Source organism: Thamnophis sirtalis, unplaced genomic scaffold, assembly GCF_051295495.1.
Source record: "Thamnophis sirtalis isolate CommonGarterSnake01/CBP01778 unplaced genomic scaffold, rThaSir2_p1.2 scaffold_13, whole genome shotgun sequence".
Taxonomy (NCBI): domain Eukaryota; kingdom Metazoa; phylum Chordata; class Lepidosauria; order Squamata; family Natricidae; genus Thamnophis; species Thamnophis sirtalis.
In genome coordinates, this window is record NW_028261393.1 from 9,341,391 (window position 1) to 9,356,631 (window position 15,241).

General features: G+C 39.8%; 1 long non-coding RNA gene across 1 annotated transcript; it reads right to left on the reverse strand.

The window, feature by feature from the left end:
• Nucleotides 1-221: 221 nt before the first annotated feature.
• On the reverse strand, nt 222-2,564 carry LOC148043019 (uncharacterized). Its single transcript, XR_015698313.1, has 3 exons — nt 2,531-2,564; nt 1,805-1,837; nt 222-255 (listed from the first exon to the last, which is right to left on the reverse strand). It is a non-coding gene; the product is annotated as an uncharacterized LOC148043019 (long non-coding RNA).
• Nucleotides 2,565-15,241: the final 12,677 nt, after the last annotated feature.

A 15,241-nucleotide genomic window follows, 5' to 3' on the forward strand; every position in this document is an offset into this window, starting at 1 on the left:
GAATAGTTAACACTGCTTGGCTGATGGATCAGTTTTCAATTGGCAACTATTGGAAAGGAAAGTACAAACAGACCAAATAATTTGGTTCTGCCTGCTGTGATTATTCCCTGGGCACAGTTGAGACCCTATCGGTGGAGGAGGGAAATGGAGAAAGAAGTATTTCTTCAGACTGGTGAAGAATATGAACAATGGAATGGCTGAAGATAAATAAAGGCTACTTACCCATTGTCCTGGTCCTCTTCCTCCTTGCGTGCCCTAAAAGGGAAACAAAACAGAACTATCTTAATAACATATAATTTTCCTATTCAGTTTCTTTTTTTAATTTTTTTAAACAAACAAATACAGACAAAGACATAAAACACATACAACCTTCTTCCATTTCATATAGCATGTCATTTGGTTACAAGATTTTGTGGGTCCTTTCCATGGTCACCACTTACAATTATGTATTGAATCACAAATTATTCATTAATTAAACATAGGTACATTATTATCATTATACAACTATTCAGTTTCTTTATATATATAGCATGTAAGTAAGTAAGTAAGTTTGTTTGTTTGTTTGTTTGTTTGTTTGTTTGTTTGTTTATTATTAAATTTTATATGCCGCCCAATCCCGAAGGACTCCGGGCGGCTTACAAAAGAAGTAAAAGAAAAAATAAGAAAAAAGAAAGTTTAATAACACAAAACCACATGCATTCATTCTAACCGGGGCTGGACCTCAACAATGAGGTAAACAGCCCCAGGCCTGCCGGAACAGCCAGGTTTTTACAGCTTTCCTGAAGGCCATGAGAATGGGTATGGTCCGGATCTCTTGGGGTAGCTGATTCCAGAGAGTCAGAGCAGCCACACAGAAGGCTCTCCTCCAGGGGCCCGCCAGCCGACACTGTCTGATTGACGGCATCTGAAGGAGGCCCAATCTGTGGGATCTTACTGACCGCTGGGAGATATGTGGCAGTAGGTGGTCTCGAAGGTATGTATGTATGTATGTATGTATGTATGTATGTATGTATGTATGTATGTATGTATATAATGTTGATATGATATTAGGGAAGCAATGAGGACTCAACAGCGGGTAAAGACTTTTTTTGCATCATATCCCTGGGACAGTCTCATCATGAAATAATGCTTTCCACTTCACTTCCTCTATACCAGTGGTGTCAAACCTGATTTCATTGAGGGACGCATCATAATTGTGTTTGACCTCGGGTGGGGGGGAGTGGGTGTGGCCAGAATGGGCGTGGTAACTATAGCCAGCTCAATGTTCTGTAGCCCTCTCCTAGTGAAAACGGGCCTTGGGTGATCTGGAAGAGGCAATGTGGCCCAAGTCCTTCGCTGTGTTCTGGGCTGCACTGCAGGCCAGATTAAAGTAGCCCATAGGCCAGATATCAGCTGTGGGTCTTGAGTTTGAGACCCCTGCTCTAGACCCTTTCTCTCACTTAATCTCCACCTCCTCCATCTCCTTCTGGTCCAAATAATTTAGAAATTTTTTAAAAAAATTATCTGGGTTGTATGTATAGTTTTATCTCTTCACCTGTATCTCCTCAATATGATTTCCCTGCAACCTCTCAGTCCCAAGAGGGAATAGTTAACACTGCTTGGCTGATGGATCAGTTTTCAATTGGCAACTATTGGAAAGGAAAGTACAAACAGACCAAATAATTTGGTTCTGCCTGCTGTTATTATTCCCTGGGCACAGTTGAGACCCTATCGGTGGAGGAGGGAAATGGAGAAAGAAGTATTTCTTCAGACTGGTGAAGAATATGAACAACGGAATGGCTGAAGATAAATAAAGGCTACTTACCCATTGTCCGGGTCCTCCTCCTCCTTGCATGCCCTAAAAGGGAAACAAAAGAGAACTATCTTAATCACATATAACTTTCCTATTCAGTTTCTTTTTTTATTTTTTTTTAATCATATCACATCATATCCCTGGGACAGTCTCATTCTTTTTTAAATTTTTTTAAACAAACAAAAGCGGACAAAGACATAAAACACCTACAACCTTCTTCCATTTCATATAGCATGTCATTTGGTTACAAGATTTTGTGGGTCCTTTCCATGGTCACCACTTACAATTATGTATCCAACCACAAATTATTCATTAAGTAAACATAGGTACATTATTATCATTATCTAACTATTCAGTTTCTTTAAGCCTCCTCTTTTATGCCACTTCCACCTCCTCCACCTCCTATACACAATATAATCTAGAAAATGAAATGATTGTCATGATTGTATATAGAGTTTATCTCTGTACTAGTATCTCCTCTATATGATTTCCCTACAACATCTCAGGCCCAAGAAGGGGTCGTTACCGCCACTTGGCTGAGGGATCTATTTTCAATTGTCAGATATTGGAAATGAAAGTACAAAGAGACCAAATAATTTGGTTCTGCCTGCTGTGATTATTCCCTGGGCACAGTTGAGACCCTATTGGTGGAGGAAGGAAATGGAGAAAGAAGTATTTCTTCAGACTGGAGAGGAATATGAACATAGGAATGGCAGATGATAAATGAAGGCTACTTACCCACTGTCCTTGTTCTCCTCCTCCTTGCGTGCCCTAAAAGGGAAACAAAAGAGAACTATCTTAATCTGCTACAATATCTCCCATGATTTCTCCAACCACCCTATCACTATCCCAATAGAAACATTAAATATATATATGTAGTAAGTAAGTAAGTAAGTAAGTAAGTTTGTTTGTTTGTTTGTTTGTTTGTTTGTTTGTTTATTATTAAAATTTATATGCTGCCCAATCCTGAATGACTCCGGGCGGCTTACAAAAGAAGAAAAAGAGAAAGAAAAAAGAAAAAAAGGACAGTTTAATAACACAAAACCACATGTATTCATTCTAACTGGGGCTGGACCTCAACAATGAGGTCAACAGCCCCAGGCCAGCCAGAACAGCCAGGTTTTTACAGCTTTCCTGAAGGCCATGAGAATGGGTATGGTCCGGATCTCTGGGGGTAGCTGATTCCAGAGAGTCGGAGCAGCCACACAGAAGGCTCTCCTCTGGGGGCTCGCCAGAGGTTTAGAGGTGGTTTAGAGGTTTATTGTCAGCTATTGGAAAGGAAGGTAGAAACAGACAAATAAAGGCTACTTACCCATTGTTCTTGTCCCCCTCCTCCTTGCTTGCCCTAAAAGGGAAACAAAAGAGAACTATCTTAATCTGATATAACTTTCCTATTCAATTTCTTTTTTTAATTTTTTTTAAATATATATAGAGTTTATCACTGTACTAGTATTTCCTCTATATGATTTCCCTACAACATCTCAGGCCCAAGAAGGGGTCGTTACTGCCACTTGGCTGAGGGATCTATTTTCAATTGTCAGATATTGGAAAGGAAAGTACAAAGAGACCAAATAATTTGGTTCTGCCTGCTGTGATTATTCTCTGGGCACTGCTGAGATGCTTTTGGTGAAGGAGGGAAATGGATAGGAAAAATACTACATCAGACTGGAGAAGAATAGGAATGGCAGAAAGGAATGGCAGAAAAGAAATGAAAGCTACTTACAATCTGTCCTCACAAAAGACGATTATCTTAATCTCCTACAATATCACCCATGATTTTTCCAACCACCCTATCACTAATAACTTTAGTGCTCCATATTTGAATTCCTTCATTTTCCAGGAAAAATATGTGTTCTTGCACACAACCCGGAGTCTAAAAGTCCCAATAGACACAGATATATTCTGCATTGTCAGATATATTTTCCTTCCTCCTTTCAGTTTTCTTAACATTCATACAATGAAAATATCCATATAGAAATACTCGCCTTTAATTTTTGCTTGTGTTAGCTGTATAGATTAACACAAATTGTTTACTGAGAAAACAGGTCCTTTAACATAGAATGCTCCTTTGAATAAAGCTCTGGATAGAACCTGGTACAACGTGATCACACTTTATATGCAAACCTAACATCAATTTACTCATACACCATCAACTATCTGCTGTGAGTATTCTCTGGGGATTCTGGAATTGCTTTTGATGTAATAGGAAGAAAGAGGAAACTGGTGTATGTTCAGATGGAAGATGAACATGAAAGAAAGAATTGATAGAATAGCAGGAAAAGCTTCATACCCTTCCACCTCTGCTTCCGCCAGCCCTGCTCTGAAAAAGGAAACAGAAGTAAGTGTTCAAATCTCATATAATATCACCCATGTCTTCTCCAACTCTGTCCTTACTACTATTTCTGGTATCTGGTACATGAATTCCTACATTCTACAAGTAAATTATTTAAATTATTTCATATACGGGAAGGAAAATGACTCAAATCACACATGTGTATACAATTGTTCAGATGTTTTTCCTTCATCTTTTCAATATTTTTACCCATTCACACAATGAAAATATCTACACAGAAACATGATTGCAGAGAATTTGTTCCTGTATGAGGTTTATAGATTAACACAGGAGCCAGTTAGTGAATAAATGGGATATTTAACAGCTGTTTGGATTAAAGCTCTTCCAGGAACCTTTCACAATACAATCACATTTTATCACATGGATTTCAGTTCAAGTTACTCACCTAATCAAATCAAGGACAAGCCTACCAGCTGCATTGACCCATCAACTTTTCAATCTGCTTGGTTTTTTTAATAAAAAACTTCTATAGATTACTAGGTTTTGTGCATGGAGGTTATTTGATCTGCTTACCATTTAATGTATTATGGAACCTGCAGAAAAATGGTATGCCAGATCGTGTTGTACACAAAGTAGTAGACTAGCTTATTAAGATTAGATAGATAGATAGATAGATAGATAGATAGATAGATAGATAGATAGATAGATAGATAGATAGATAGATAGATAGATAGATAGATAGATAGATATATATATATATATATATATATATATATATATATATATATATATATATATATATATATATATATTTACTTTATTAAATATTTTGGAACTGTTCATACATCTCCCTTTCTGGATTCCACCAAATTTTCAGGTGAAACGAATCCTGGAAAAGGAGGTGAGGAAATTGACCCTTAGCAACAACATTGTATTTATTGGGAAGAATGCTTGAATCCAATAGACGAGTGGTTCCCAAGCTTTGTGGCTTAGCAGCCCAGCTGGGGAGTGGAGGAGAGGAATTTGGTCACATGATTGGTACTTGGTAGGCATCAGGGGTGGGTTCCTGCCAGTTCTAACCTCTATAGAAGAGGTTCCACATATCTACAGTGCCGTTTAGAACTGGTTCCAGCTCCCCCCCCCGCCCATCCACACATCATCAAGATGAAGACTGAGAGGAGGAATTCTGGGAGTTGAAGTCCACAAGTCTTAAAATTGTCAAGTTTGAACACCCCTTGGTTTTTTTCTAAAAGGTTAGGGGTGCATGGGGCTTGTAACTTGACAGCTTTAAGACTTGCATGCTTCAAATGCCAGAGTTCCTCAGCCAACATTTTGGTTGCTAAGCAAGAGCGTTGTTAAGTGAGTTTCACCACATTTTACAAGTTGGCCTTGCCCAACCAGTCACATGACTGCCAAGCCACTCCCACTCGGTCACATGGCTGGCAAGCCACTCCCGCAAAGCAAGTCACACCTACAGATGAAGTTCTAAAAATTTTTGAAACCCACTACTGGTAGGCATGCAAATACATGCCAATCTTCCACTTGCATGAGTGAGCTGCCCTGTTCCGTCTCTGGTGCGCCAATCACATAAGTGGAGCTCAGTGGTGGGTTTCAAAAATTGTTGGAACCTACTCTGTGGGTGTGGCCTCCTTTCTGGGAGTGGCTTGCCACCCATGTGACCAGATGGGAGTGGCTTGCTGCCCATGTGACCAGATGGGAGTGGCTTGCCGCCCATGTGACTGGATATGAAATTATGAATTAGTACTTAGGTCGGTCCAAGTAGCTATTCAGAAGTTAGTGGTTAGAAGCAATCGTAAAGCAAGATATGGAATTAAAACCAGAAATATTTTGTTGGCTATTTGAAAGGGAGTATAATATATATTTAATTTTACACATGTTAGCAGCTGCTGGAATTGTGTTTGCACAACAGTGGAAAAACAGAGATATGTAAATGAATAAATATTACAATGTGCAGGAACAAATAAATTGACAATTAAAATCAAGAAGGCTTTGAGTACTTTTTCACGTGGGATTGGTTTTAGCAATTGCCAACTAATGGAAACAGAAATTAGAAATCCAAAAGTATGAAAGAAAACACCAATTATGTAAGGAAAGGTCCCTAAAATGTATAAGGAAATATTACTAGATCATTATTAATGCATAGAGAACTGTGGGACATTACACACCCACCAGTGGTGGTTTCAAAAAAAAAATTGGAACCTCTTCTATAGGTGTGGCCTGCTTTCCAGGTCCACTGGTGGAACCTCTTCTAACCGGTTCGGTAGATTTGATGAACCAGTTCTACCAAATAGGTTCGAACTGGTAGGAACCCACCTCTGATGGAGCTGCACATGCACATGTGTCCCAGCCCATCGCTCGGACATGGCTCTTGCTAGACCAGCTTTGACCATTAAGGATTGCAACCAACCATAGAGACAAAATAGTGTATTTCCAAGACATCTATATAAAGAGGAAGACTTGAGAGGATTCAGAATCCTGTGTACATGAGCCTCATTTGGTTGGGCACAAGATTTAGCAAGGCAAGTGAACCCAGCAGTGAATGAGGATTTCATTTGTACAGTATATCTTCCCCCCATCTCATCATGCAAAGCTACTTTCCAATTCAGTTCTGTTAAGCCTCCTCTTTTATGCCACTTCTAGCTTATAATCTAGAAAATAAAATAGCCATTATTGTATATAGAGTTTTGTCTCTCTACCAGTATCTCCTCTATATTATTTCTCATGCAGCCTTTCAGTCCCAAGAAGGGGTCGTTGCTGTCACTTGGCTGAGGGATCTATTTTCAATTGTCAGCTATTGGAAAAGAAGGTAGAGAGAGGCCGAATGTTTTGGCTCTACCTGCTCTGATTGTTCTCCAGGCACCCTTGAGATGCTTTGGGTGAAGGACAGAGAAGGATATGAGAAAAAACGTCTTCAGATGAAAGAACAATATGAAAAAAGCAATGGCAGAAAATAAACAAAAGTGACTTACCCTCTTTCCTCCTCTTTGCCTGCCCTAAAAGGGAAACAAAATGCATAAGGATAAAATGGGTGCTAGTTCAGGTAGAAAAAGAACATGAAGAAAGGAATAGCAAGGAATAAACCAAAGCTACTTACCATTCCACAAAATTTAATTTGATATCCTATCACCCGTGACTTATTCAACTATGCCATCATTATGGCCTTGGGTGTCTTGCACCTGAATTCTGTCACTCTCCAGATTAAAAAAAAATACGTGTTCTTTAACACAACATGGAATGAAAGAATTCAAAATGATGCACCTATGGTAAACTGTTCTGGCAGAGTTTTTCTTTCCTCATTTCAGTACGGATTCTTCCACATTCGCACAATCAAAATGTCTACCCAGAAATATGCTGGCATTGAATATTTTGCTTGTATTAGATTTATAGAAGACATGGGTTGGTTACTGAGTTGATTAGTAAACCATAGCTCTTGGGATTAAAGTCTTCCAGGAATCTTGTATAATGGGATCATATTTGATATGTGAACTTGGGGTCATCTTAATTATCTAACCAAGTCAAGGAAAACCTGCAGGTTTGACACAAACCTGAATAGTTTTCAATTTGCTTGTGTTTTTTTTTAATGTTCTATGGATCATTACCTTGTGTGAATGTGAGCTATTTGATTTGCTTTCTGTTTAATATACTGTATTATGGAAACTGCAGAAATGTGGTTAGAATTGCATGTACTCCGTAACATGAAATGGCAAGCTAGGCTAGCAATATAGAAAGGATTTCTACTTTAAAGTAATAAAGGCTATGGTTTTTCCAGTTGCAATGGATGGCTGTGAAAGTTGGACCATAAGAAAAGCTGAGCACCAAAGAATGGAGGCCTTTGAACTACGGGGCTGGAGCAGTGGTGGGTTCCTAACCAGTTTACTACCGGTTTGCTGAGAGAGGGTGTTTTGGGTGTGCGCCAAACAAAGCTGATCTCTGAATCCCAGAGAAGAATCCCATCTAATTTCAGCTCAATTTCAGATTTGTGGTAATAAGAAAGATTGCCAAGGGACCTAAGCCATCCTGTGTCCTAACACATGTCCTCATACAGACATCATATTATGACAATCATGGAATTCAACTGGAGGAAACAAAGAAAAAATATGCATCTGGAGATTTGCCCACAAGGGAGATTGTTTTGACAACTGGGATTGAATCTTTTGAGATTCAATCCTAATGATTGAAAAACCATGGCATTTATGTAATGGAACACCTAGATTTTGAAATTACTTCCTTGCTGATACAATTCATCACAAATCAGCAGGCATTACTAGGCACATCTTATCCCCACACGTGGACATCCAGTGTCATCTTCCCCACGTGGACATCCAGGGCTGAGATCTAAACCTACCTTTTGCTGCTCAGTCCCCAGGCTGGTGGCTCTATTTTTAATGTGTCAGCTACTTTGAAGGAATATAAAAACAGGCCACATGTTTTGGCTCTGCCTACTGTAATTATGCTCTGCTTATATACCACTCCATAATACTTTACAATACTCTCTAAAAGGTTTACATAGAGTCAGCACCTTGCCACCAACAATCTAGACCCTTATTTTACTGAACCTCGAAGAATGGAAGGCTGAGTCAACCATGACTTATTCAATTAAGTCATCAGTGCCCTATTTGGTGTCTCGTATATGAACCTTTTATGCTCCATAAAAAGAAAGAAAGAAAGAAAGAAAGAAAGAAAGGAAGGAAGGAAGGAAGGAAGGAAGGAAGGAAGGAAGGGTGCAAAACAAATGAAACCTACTTACTTGCATTCTATTTTCACCACCGAATTTGCTTTTCTAAAAGGGAAAAAATTGAACTGTTTTAATCTGATGTCACCCATGACTTATTCAATTAAGCCATCAGTACCATATTTGGTTTCTTTTATATAAATCCTTTATGCTCCATAAAAAAAAAGAAAGAAAGGAATGGTCCAAAACTAATAAAACCTCCTTATTTGCATTCTGGCGGCTCCCATATTCATGCCCTAAAAGAAGTGGGGGAGAAATGGAACCATTTTAATCTGATATATCCCTCATGTCTTTTCCAACCAGTCGGTATCCAATTTGGCTCTTGTGTATGAATTCTCCATGCTCTAGAGGGAAAATACGTGTACCTTCGCACAACCTGGAGTCAAAATGTCTCAAAAAACACAAATGTATCAGACTGTTGTGGGGTATTTTTTTCCTTTCCCTTTTCAAAGTTTCTTCACATTCGCCCAGTCAAAATATTGACACAAAATACTTTTGCATTGAATTTTTGCTTCTATTCGACTGGTAGATTTTCAAAGAAGCAGGTTATGGAGAAAACAGGACCTTTAATAGCAATAGCAGTTAGACTTATATACCGCTTCATAGGGCTTTCAGCCCTCTCTAAGCGGTTTACAGAGTCAGCATATCGCCCCCACAGTCTGGGTCCTCATTTAACCCACCTCGGAAGGATGGAAGGCTGAGTCAACCTTTGAGCCGATGAGATTTGAACTGCCAAACTGCAGCTTAGCAGTCAGCTGAAGTGGCCTGCAGTGCTGCACCCTAACCACTGTGCCACCTTGGCTCTTCTCTCTATTTCTCTTAATAGAAATAGCTCTTGGGATTAAAGATCTTCAAGGAACCTTTTGCAGTGCGATCATATTTGATGTGTGAATCAGTGATCACAGTAGTTAACAAAGTCAAGGCCAAACACACCTGTTGCTTTGACCCAAGTATCCTAAACCTGTATATATTCCAGCTTGTTTCTTTTCTTAAATTATTCTATGAATCACTTTGTTACATAAATGTGAAGTATTTGATCTGCTTAACATTTAATATATTATGGAACCTGTAGCAAGGTACTTAAATTAATAGGCAGAATAACCATATTGCACATGGTCTGTACTTTGAAGTATTAGACTAGATCAGAAAGGCAGACTTTGTTAAATGTTTTATAATCTATTGAAAAATCTCCCCTTCTATATTCCACAAAATTTCCAGTTGAAATGTTTCCTGGAAAAAAAAGGCAAGGAAATCCATGCCAGCAAAATTGTATCTGTTGGGAAAAATATTTGGACTCTGTAGATCAATCATGACTATTAAGGAGATAAACCATCAACAGAGAAAAACATCCCAAAGGTGCTTTTTCAGGAGGCAACTGGGCTTCTTTTTTTGAAGATATTTCACTTCTTATCCAAGAAGCTTCTTCATCTCTGACAGGATAGTGGGGAATAGAAGGATTTATATTCTTTACAGACAGACAGAATATACATTCTTCCATTCCCCAGTATCCTCTCAGAGCTGAAGAAGCTTCTTGGATGAGGAGTGAAACATTTTAAAAATAACAACAAAAACAATAACAACAACAACAACAACAAAAAAAGCACCTTTGGGACAACCATGGCCTGAATGACCGAGAATCTCTACAGACTTGAAACAGAGACAAAGTTGTGCAGTTGCCACTCATCTTCATGAAAACAGTGCCTGGAGAGGATTCAGAATATCAGGAGTTGCTTCAGGGAACTGAATCTCAAAAAAAGGTCTATGTTGACGTAATAGCAATGGCACAGATTCATATACCGCTTCAAAGTGCTTTTAGAGCCCTCTCTAAGTGGTTTACAGAGTCAGCATATTGCCCCCAACAATCTGGGTCCTCATTTTACTGACCTCGGAAGGATGGAGGGCTGAGTCAACCTTAGCAATAGCAATAGCAATAGCAGTTAGACTTATATACCGCTTCATAGGGCTTTCAGCCCTCTCTAAGCAGTTTACAGAGTCAACCTATTCCCCCCAACCCTCTGGGTCCTCATTTCACCCACCTCGGAAGGATGGAAGGCTGAGTCAACCTTGAGCCTGATGAGATTAGAACTGCCAAACTGCAGATAGCAATCAGCTGAAGTAGCCTGCAGTACTGCATGCTAACCGCTGCGCCACCTTGGCTCATAAAGCAAGTGAAGGAAAAGTCTACCAGCTACACTTACACAACATCCTATTCTTGAGCAGCTTTCAGCCTGGTTGTTTTCTATTTTTTTTATTTTTTGGACTACTATGTTGTGTGATTGTGAATTATTTGGGTTGCTTACTATTATGAAATTTGTAGAAAGACACTAACAAAAGAGAATATGTGTAGCTCAGGATTAACATGCGGGGCAGAGTTGAGTTCCTACTGGTTCGAACTGGTTTGGCTGAAGCGGCAGTGGTTTGGCGGCCAGGGTTACTGGAAGCACCCCAGGCCTGCCATGCCCCCGAGCCGGTTCTCCTGGCAGTGCCTAGGCTGCCACCATCTTATTTTTTGCTTCTGTGAATGCACAGAAATTTTTGTATTTCACATGTGAACCAGCAATAGTGACTGCCGGAACCCACCCCTGATGTGGGGCCCTTTGGGGTTCTCTGAGCTTGCTTGTTTTCTTGCAGACGTTTCACTACCTAAACTAGGTAACATCATCAGTGCAAGGGCTGGGCTACCCTGAGTCCTAATGCACAACTTCATGTGGGAAATGAGGAAGAAATTATGGGTTTGCAGATCCATAGATCATTCCTAGGGCAAAGAGCATGAGGTGTGAAAATAAGGCTCAGGCTTTGATATACCAAGTAGCTAAGAACACTTGACTGGGTTTTCTCCTCCCTCCCTGTGGTCCTCTACCGAATGAGGCAAGAATAACTCTTCGCTTCTCTCTCATGCTTTTTCTGCTTCCAGAGCTTAAAACATGAATCCCCTGTACCTGGTTTCCCCATGTTTCATGGCTCTCTACAAATTCATATTTTCTACATTTCAATCTCCAAATTCCTATTAGAATTGCACCTGGAACATAAGGATTTGTTTCAGGGAATTGAGTCTCAAAAAATGTCTATGATTGCATAAAGAAAATGAGAGACATTAAATCCATATTGACTTACTCCAAGCATACCACCAAGTGCACCTTGACCACCCTGCAAGGAGGAGAAAATAAGGTCATTCTGGATTATGAATCTTTTGAAACTACATTGTCACAGTTCATGTTTTGACACGGGTTTGAACCTGGTCCTCTGTTATGGAAGTGAAGGAAAATCCTATCACCTACACTTACACAACATCCTATTCTTCTTCCATTCCCCACTTTCCTCTCAGAGCTGAAGAAGCTTCTTGGATGAGGAGTGGAACATTTTAAAAACAACAACAACAACAACAACAACAACAACAACAACAAGAAAGTCCAGTTGCCTCCTGAAAAAAAAGCACCTTTGGGACAACCATGACCGGGATGACCGAGAATCTCTACAGACTTTCAACAGAGACAAAGTTGTGCAGTTGCCACGCATCTTCATGAAAACAGTGCCTGGAGAGGATTCAGAAATGGCCTTCTTCACACTTACCACCAAATAAAGTCATATTGTATCAGGACCCTCTTTTCCCTGAACAAAGTGATTGCATTTAGCTAAGTATAAGAATTAGGAATGAACGAGAAACCAGATATAAGTAAAGACTTCCTTTGCACATTATACTTGCAAAGTATCTGCATCATGGGAAGTTTCATTATATTCTCTATTTTCTATTACTTCCACATTTTCCTGCTTTCTGTTTCCAGAAGCTTAATTTTTTTCCCCCAACCACCATCCCTATCTAGCTGCTTCAAGGTTGCCTCCATGGTTCTCTACAAATTCATCCTTTAAGCATTCCGAACACCTTCCAAATTTCTGTTGGAACCTTTCCTGGAATATGCTTACAGAAGCGGTAAAGACTTCATGGAAATGGGAGACATTAAATGCATATTAACTTAACCCTTGTTTATTTGCCCATCTGCTCCCTCTTCTGCCACCACTACCATCTGCATTCTAAAAGAAGGCGGGCGGGGGGAGTCGAACTGGATTACAGATTCCCTTGAGTTGGACTTTGTTGGACCACTGCAGTTTCTAGAATTTAAAATTTGCAAAGGGTATTATTACGTTTAAATTTAATTTATTCAGTTTAGACATTGTCCAACAATAAAGCAACATAAAAAAGAGAACAATAAAAGAATAAAAGATGGGGAAAGGTGACATGGCCAAAGTCGGTTAAGCCATGACAACCATTAGAAACATGCAACATCAAGGAAGCAATAAGCAAGTCTATTATTTAAGGAAAAATCAAGCCAAATATTTTGGCACTGCCCAATTTGGTTATGCTTTGGAGATGGTTTTGGTATGGGGGGAAAAGGTCAAAGGGGTGCTTGTTCAGACCTAAGAAGAATATGAAAGAAAGAAATGGCAGAAACTAATTAAAAAAACTACTTGCCATCATTCCAGTTCCTCCTCCTCCTCCGCCAAGACCACTAAGTAAGCCCTAAAGGGAAACAAATGGTAACTCTGATTACACCCATACCTTTTTAAACCATGTGATCACACATTTTCAGTATCTCACATATGAATTCATTCATTCTTCTGTTAATGTACATGTGTTTGTTTTAACACAGCAAGGACTGATAGGGACCAGAAAATTTTTGCATGTGTACTAAATTGTTTTGAAAGGTTTTCTTCCTCCTGTTTCACAATTCCACAAACTCACACCAACAATAAAAATGGATCTTTTTCTTTTGGTGATTCCCTCATTTAGCAAACGTTATAGTGATGGGTGTGATGATATAGTAATTGCAACCAATCCTCACATGATTGTCAAAGGTTGGTCAAGAAGAGCAAAGTTGAAGTAAGATGGTAAGGACATTCCTGAAATATCCTCAAAGTGGAAATTTGCTTGCTGAATCACTTTTACCAAGCCCTCTCCCCTAGGCCAACTCCATCTCCGGCTCTCCCTACTCCAAGTAAGTTAAAAAATTAAAAGGGAGTTGTGGTTATAGAAGCAGGTTTCTCTGTCCACTGGCATCTGCTTTACATGATTTCCTGTGCAGCTACAGGAAGTAAAAGGGATCTAGGTCATCTTGAGTCCTAATAACTAACTCCATATAGACCTCATGCAAAGACAATAGTGGAATTCCTCTGGGATAAACCAAAAGGAAATTATGAAGAAATGCATAAATGCAGATCAAATGGCATGATGTGTGAAAATATGGTGCAGGGCTTTGGTTCTCTAAGTAGCTAGAAAACCTCACTGGGTTTTCTCCTGCCTCTCCGTGATCCTCTACTGAATAGGCAAGAAGAACTCTTCGCTTCTCTCTCATGCTTTTTCTGCTTCCAGAGCTTAAAACATGCTTTTACAAAAAATCCCCTGTACCTGGTTTCCCCATGTTTCACGGTTCTCTACAAATTCATATATTCTACATTCCTTTCAATATCCAAATTCCTATTAGAATTGCTCCCGGAATATCAGGAGTTGCTTCAGGGAACTGAATCTCAAAAAAAGGTCTATGTTGACGTAATAGCAATGGCACTTAGATTCATATACCGCTTCAAAGTGCTTTTACAGCCCTCTCTAAGCAGTTTACAGAGTCAGCCTATTGCCCCCAACCCTCTGGGTCCTCATTTGACCCACCTTGGAAGGATGTAAGGCTGAGTCAACCATGAGCCTGATGAGATTAGAACTGCCAAACTGCAGCTAGCAATCATCTGAAGTAGCCTGCAGTACTGCATGCTAACCGCTGCGCCACCTTGGCTCATAAAGCAAGTGAAGGAAAAGTCTACCAGCTACACTTACACAACATCCTATTCTTGAACAGCTTTCAGCCTGGTTGTTTTTTATTTTTTTTATTTTTTGGACTACTATGTTGTGTGATTGTGAATTATTTAGGCTGCTTACTATTATGAAATTTGCAGAAAGACACTAACAAAGGAGAATACGTGTACCTCAGGATTAACATGTCGGGCAGAGTTGGGTTCCTACTGGTTCAAACTGGTTTGGCTGAAGCGGCAGTGGTTTGGCGGCCAGGGTCACTGGTAGCAACCCAGGCCTGCCATGCTCCCGAGCCGGTTCTCCCAGCAGTGCCTAGGCCGCCGCCATCTTATTTTTTGCTTCTGTGCATGCACAGAAATTTTTGTATTTCACATGTGAACCAGCAATAGTGACTGCCGGAAGCCACCCCTGATGTGGGGTCCTTTGGGGTTCTCTGAGCTGGCTTGTTTTCTTGCAGACGTTTCACTACCTAAACTAGATAACATCATCAGTGCAAGGGCTGGGCTACCCTGAGTCCTAATGCACAACTTTATAGCAATAGCAATAGCAGTAGACTTATATACCGCTTCATAGGGCTTTCAGCCCTCTCTAAGCGGTTTACAGAGA